This window comes from Chiloscyllium plagiosum, chromosome 3 (genome assembly GCF_004010195.1).
Source record: "Chiloscyllium plagiosum isolate BGI_BamShark_2017 chromosome 3, ASM401019v2, whole genome shotgun sequence".
NCBI lineage: Eukaryota > Metazoa > Chordata > Chondrichthyes > Orectolobiformes > Hemiscylliidae > Chiloscyllium > Chiloscyllium plagiosum.
This window is the reverse complement of record NC_057712.1, coordinates 95,198,330-95,204,378: the sequence shown is the minus strand read 5'-3', so window position 1 is coordinate 95,204,378 and position 6,049 is coordinate 95,198,330.

Genomic DNA, 6,049 nt, shown 5'->3' with positions numbered 1-6,049 from the left:
GCGGAGAGGTCAGGAAGAAGATTGCAGGTTAGGAAGGTGGTGCTGAGTTTGAGGGTTGGGACTGAGACAAGGTGGGGGGAGGGGAAATGAGGAAACTGGAGAAATCTGAGTTCATCCCTTGTGGTTGGAGGGTTCCTAGGCGGAAGATCTTCTTCCTGATCACTCCGCCTCTACCCCCACTCCGGCCTATCACCCTCACCTTAACCTCCTTCCACCTATCGCATTTCCAACGCCCCTCCCCCAAGTCCCTCCTCCCTACCTTTTATCTTAGCCTGCTGAACACACTTTCCTCATTCCTGAAGAAGGGCTCATGCCCGAAACGTCGATTCTCCTGCTCCTTGGATGCTGCCTGACCTGCTGCGCTTTTCCAGCAACATATTTTCAGCTCTGATCTCCAGCATCTGCAGTCCTCACTTTCTCCTCGAACATTTCTACATCAATCACACCTCTACACCAAGTGCCAATGGCTTACCTGGAAAACATGCAAATAAACAGCCAGATCTCAAACTGGAACTGGAGTAGTCCTCAGTGAAGTTCAGGCAGGCACTTGTCAGTCAGCGGGGAATCCCTGGACAGTAAGTTGAAGGCAGCCCTGACTTGGGGTTCATCTAAAAGGTGCAATCATGGTCAAGGAGACCTTACCTGCATAGTCTGGGGAGTCAGTCAAAGTCAGCTCTCTGGGTCCAGTGCAGCCAGTCTGCGCAGTTGTAGGAACAAAGTCAGGGAGCTGTATAGATATCAGTCAGGATTCAGATTGTTCGGGCCTGTCTGACTAAGCTGCTCAGGGTTTGGGCTACACTCAGTCTGGAGATGGGGGGTGGTGGCTGGGGGATTGGTCCATGTATTAGAGGTCAAAGAGTTCAATAGGGGAATTGAATCTGCCCATGACGTCCCCAGTCTCCAGCCTACTCCGGGCATTCCCAGTCTCCAGCTTGCTCCAGACACTCCTGGTCTCCAGCCTACTCCGGGCATTCCCGGTCTCCAGCCTACTCTAGAAACTCCAGTCTCTAGTTTGCTCCAGCCATCCCCTTCCTCCTGTCTGCTCCAGATTGCCCCACTTGAGTACAGCTCCAACAACCCACAAGAACCTTGACAGTATCAAGGACAAAGTTGCCTGCTTGATTGGTTGGCACATATGTAAATTTTCTTGCCCCCTGAGTCTAGTCTGCTCCAGATGTCTCCTATTTTCAGTTTGGTTCAAATGCCCTGTGTGCAACCTATTAATCAGGTGGACATCCAAATGAACAAACTGCTAAGATTACTGAAACCCTACAGCATCCCATTTGTTGTGAAAAAGTCATCCCACTCTCTCTCCCCTTGCCCTCCATGACTCTTCCCACATCTTTCCTATATGCCCCAACCTCGAATTGCAGCCATCCTCCAGAACAATCCCTTCTCTCATAACCCCTCCCATAAAATCATAACCATCAGCATCTGCAATACTCGTCCCCACCCTACACAATCCAACCTCCCTTTCTCTTAATCTACAAAATATGTCTTACAAATGGGTAGGACACATTTCTGGAAGGTTTGCACCAGTAAAGGGTTTCCTCTTGTCTGGGTTTTTTGTTACATTAATTAATTAATAGAGATTGATTGTTATGATTTTGTCAACCACTCTACTGTCCGCACTCATGCTGAACAGGACGATAGAAGACAGACCATGGTGCTGTATCACTTTTAATAAAGAGACATGGGGCATGCAGGTCACATGGGTATACTTAATCCAATTTAATTAATATAATGAAGGACACATGTACCCACTCTGCTGGGTCTGTCTGTTTGTGATTGGTAAGTAGTAATGGCCTTCTCTGGTTTCTTTGGCATCTTGCTAAATGGTGCATAGGCAAAATTAACAATACTGACCTACTTGGTCGCTCAGCCTTACAAAACAAAACAAAACACAGGTTGTCATAGTCACCTGAAGGAAATTAAGGCACAGTTGGAATAAACATCTTGAGGGATTTAAAACACAAGATAACTGCACAAATTGCATACTGACAGCCATTTGCTGTATAATCAATGATAAGAATTTACTCAGAGCGTTCCACTGCTGTTAAATACAGACTACCAAATTCCATCTTGTATCAACACTGATATTTGGTTTTCCACAGAACTTCTCTGTGCTTGCCAGTAATATTTCTGTTTTCATTTCCAAATGCCTCACAATATAGAGATTTGTTTTTCCAAGGTGGTGTAGAAATGGTTTAGTCTGAGTTTTAGCATTTTGATCTGCTTTTGCTGAATATTGCACTGTGTCTATTCACTTTTACAGAGCCTTGTTCATTCATGCCTGTGTATCCTTATCAAGAAATTACAGCTACCTTGTATACATACATTATTTGAGAAAATTGATAAAGGGAAATGACAGAATTATCAACCAAGATGACCTACCTCAGCTGTAGGGAAATTAAGTGCATATTTAGGGAAGCTAAATATGATAAAAAATAGTCAGCAGATCAGAGAAAGCCAGGGTGGTTTTGTAAAGGCAGGTCATGTCTGACACACCTGATTGATTGTTTTTTTTTGTAGAGGTGACAAAAATGTTTTTGTTTTTTTTCTTTAAGTTGAAAATTACTGTGTTCATCTTTTGTATGGACGGTAATGTTCTGGTGGGTATATGAATGAGAATCTCTGCCTGGAGGGTTCTGTGGAAAATGGGACAGGAGACCCCTGGTGAGTGACTTCTGTACGTGTTACTCGCACAACATTTCCTCTCCTCGTGTTTTGTCTCTTCCTTTGATATACATTTGCTTTTGAAGGTGTCTTCATGGATTTTAATTTAGATGCACCAAGATTCTCCCAGAACTTGAAGTCAACATCAACACTTCTAAATAAAATCTTTCAAGTATCCTTGTAACATTTCCTTTGACCACTATAAATATGGATCCCAGACTTCAACTGTCTATCAAAGATTGGCTTTGGTAAATGAGTATCAGGCATTCTGCCAACATTACCAATTCAGTATCGCGTGGCTACTGCGGGATTCATGTGGTGCAGTGAAAATGCCCCTATCTCTGGGCCAGGAGGTCCAGGTTTAAGTCCTACATACTCCAGAGGGCTGTAATGACATCCCTGAACAAGTTGATTAGAAATCATCTATTGTGTGGCTACTTTGCATGCCAGGAGATAGGCTTTTTTTCTGTGCGTAGACTTGTATGACTTTCTAAAAACAAATCGATGAATACAATTTCCATTTTATGTGGCAATCCTTTGTTAATTCTCCAAGAAGTAACTCACAACACCATTACTGGGTGGGATCTCATGTCCAAGAGCTCATTGCTGGGTTGTCCCTCTACCAACAAATTCTTTCAACATATTTCCATGACTGACCAAGTCAAACGCCTGGCTGCAGCAGGGGCCGTGAATACCGTGGCTTGATGCACCTGCATGATCCTAGTCCCTTGAAATATAAATTAATGTTTTTAACCAAGTCATCTGGATGAGCAAACCCTGTGCAAGACAACCAGGTAATTTCCTGCCGTTTGTCACTAGGTGCATGGAAACAATGAGTGGTTTCTATATCTCAGTAAGACAAGCAGAAGCAATTCACACTTCCTCAGAGTTGCCTTTACAATAGTCAAAACATCTGGTGATTAGCCAGCATCTCAGTCCTTCTGTCAGAATCCATCGCCCTTTATAATTCCATCTTCCTGCCATCTGGTTTTGAGCTCAGGACTTACAATGAGCTACAATGTAAGTATTTTCTAACATTCAGAGATGTTATTACTCACCTTTGGAGTAGGTGGGACTTGAAACCAGGCCTCCTGGTTCAGAAGTAGGGACACTACCCCTTGCACCAGAAGCACCCTCTAGGCTACATTTTAACACAAATATAAATGCAAGATATATTAAAGGACAAAGAAAGGACTGGAAGAATGGAACAGTGTCTTTCCAGGAAACAGGGTGTGAGGATATACAGTCCAGGTAACTGTGGGAGTCAGTGGGTTTGTTATGCATAGTGGTGGCCAGCCTATCCCCAGAAATGACAACAGAGATGTCAAGGAAGGGAAGAGAGGAGTCAGAAATGGACCTGCTGAAGGTGAGAGCAGGGTGGTAATTGGAAGAGCAATGAATACTTTTCCAATTCAGGATGAAAAAGGGAAACAGAACCAACGATGTCATCAATGTACCAATGAAAGTGTTGTGGGTGAGGGTCCAAGTAAGACTTGAACAAGGGATGGAAGTTCCACTTGGGGACCTTCAACCTTCAGGACTCAATATCAAGTTCAATAATTTTAGGGCCTGAGCACTTTATCCCATGTTCTTACCCAACTCCAACACAATAGACCCTGTCATCACATTGGGCGCTACCACAAACTGAGTTGAGAATGTGGTGCTGGAAAGGCACAGCAGGTCAGGCTGCATCTGAGGAGCAGGAGAATCAACGTTTTGTGCATAAGCCCTTCATCATTCCTGATTAGATTCCCTACAGTATGGAAACAGGCCACTTGGCCCAACAAGTTCACAGTCACCCTGCAAAGAGTAACCCACCCAGACCCATTTCCCTTTGACTAATACACCTAACTCTATGGGTAATTTAGCATGGCCAATTCACCAGACCTGCACGTCTTTGGACTGTTGGAGGAAACTGGAGAACCGAGAGGGGACCCACGCAGACACGGGGAGAATGTGTCAACTCCACACAGACAGTTGCCCAAGTTTGGAATCAAATCTGGGTCCCTGGAGCTGTGAGGGGGCAGTGCTAACCACAGAGCCACCGTGTCTATAAATACTCTCGAATCACACTCTCGACTCTGATCCCCTGTATCTGCAGTCCTCACTTTCTCTTTGCTACCACAAACAACCCATTGTCAGCTCCTAATTAGATTACTAACAGTGTGGAAACAGGCCCTTCGGCCCAACAAGTCCACACCAATCCGCCGAAGCGTAACCCTCCCAGACCCATTCCCCTACATTTACCCCTTCACCTAACACTACATTTTTGGATTGTGGGAGGAAACCGGAGCACCCGGAGGAAACCCACGCAGACACGGGGATAACCTGCAAACTCCACACAGAGAGTCGCCTGAGGCGGGAATTGAACCCAGGTCTCTGGCGCTGTGAGGCAGCAGTGCTAACCACTGATCCCCATTAACAGATATTGATTCTCCCAGACTGACCTTCATCCATTCCTTTTACTGCCCAATAACTGTGCTTTTCTCTTTCACTCTCTGATCTCCAGTGTAGCTCTCTCACCTAGCCATTTGTGAACTGGTGACTGTCCTATTCTTCATGTTTCCCTACACTAAGAGTTGGGTGTGATGGGTTATTATTGTCAACATTTAAGTTCCTGCAGGCGTGGCAAAATATTTCACTGCGCTACGGGTGACTCGCAGATTCTCACACTGACTCTCTTTAGCTCTGTTAGCACCCAGATGAAAAGTACCAGAAGAGCATTATGAAAGTTTATCAGCCTGACAGTCCACATAGAAATTAGAGTATTATATGAAATCAGAGAATGTTCAGGACAGAAGGAAAGCTTTTGGTCCAAGATTCCGGTGATGGTACATGCTCTGCAACTGGAACTGTTTTCTGTAAAATCCATTCCTTGCTACTTTCCCATGGTTTTTGTTTATGTCGCTTTATCTTTCTCCCCAAATATTATCTGATTACTATTTATACATGAAGTACTAACCTTTATTTCTCATTAGGTCACAGAAGTTGTGAAATAAAATCACCATTCCATCAAACAGGCTCGTCATTACTTTCCCTTCACCGTCAAAGATGACCACATCTTGCATGTGGTAAAAACAATGACTGCAGATGCTGGAAACCAGATTCTGGATTAGTGGTGCTGGAAGAGCACAGCAGTTCAGGCAGCATCCAAGGAGCAGTAAAATCGACGTTTCGGGCAAAAGCCCTTCATCAGGAATAAAGGCAGAGAGCCTGAAGCGTGGCGAGATAAATGAGAGGAGCTGCATTCTGCTGACATGCCTCCCACAGATCCCACTGTACCATCCCTGCCCCCCCAGAACCCTGAGGGGAACACAACCCCTGCTCATGACTCCACCCCCATTCCCCCCACCATCACACCCACTCCAGTTAC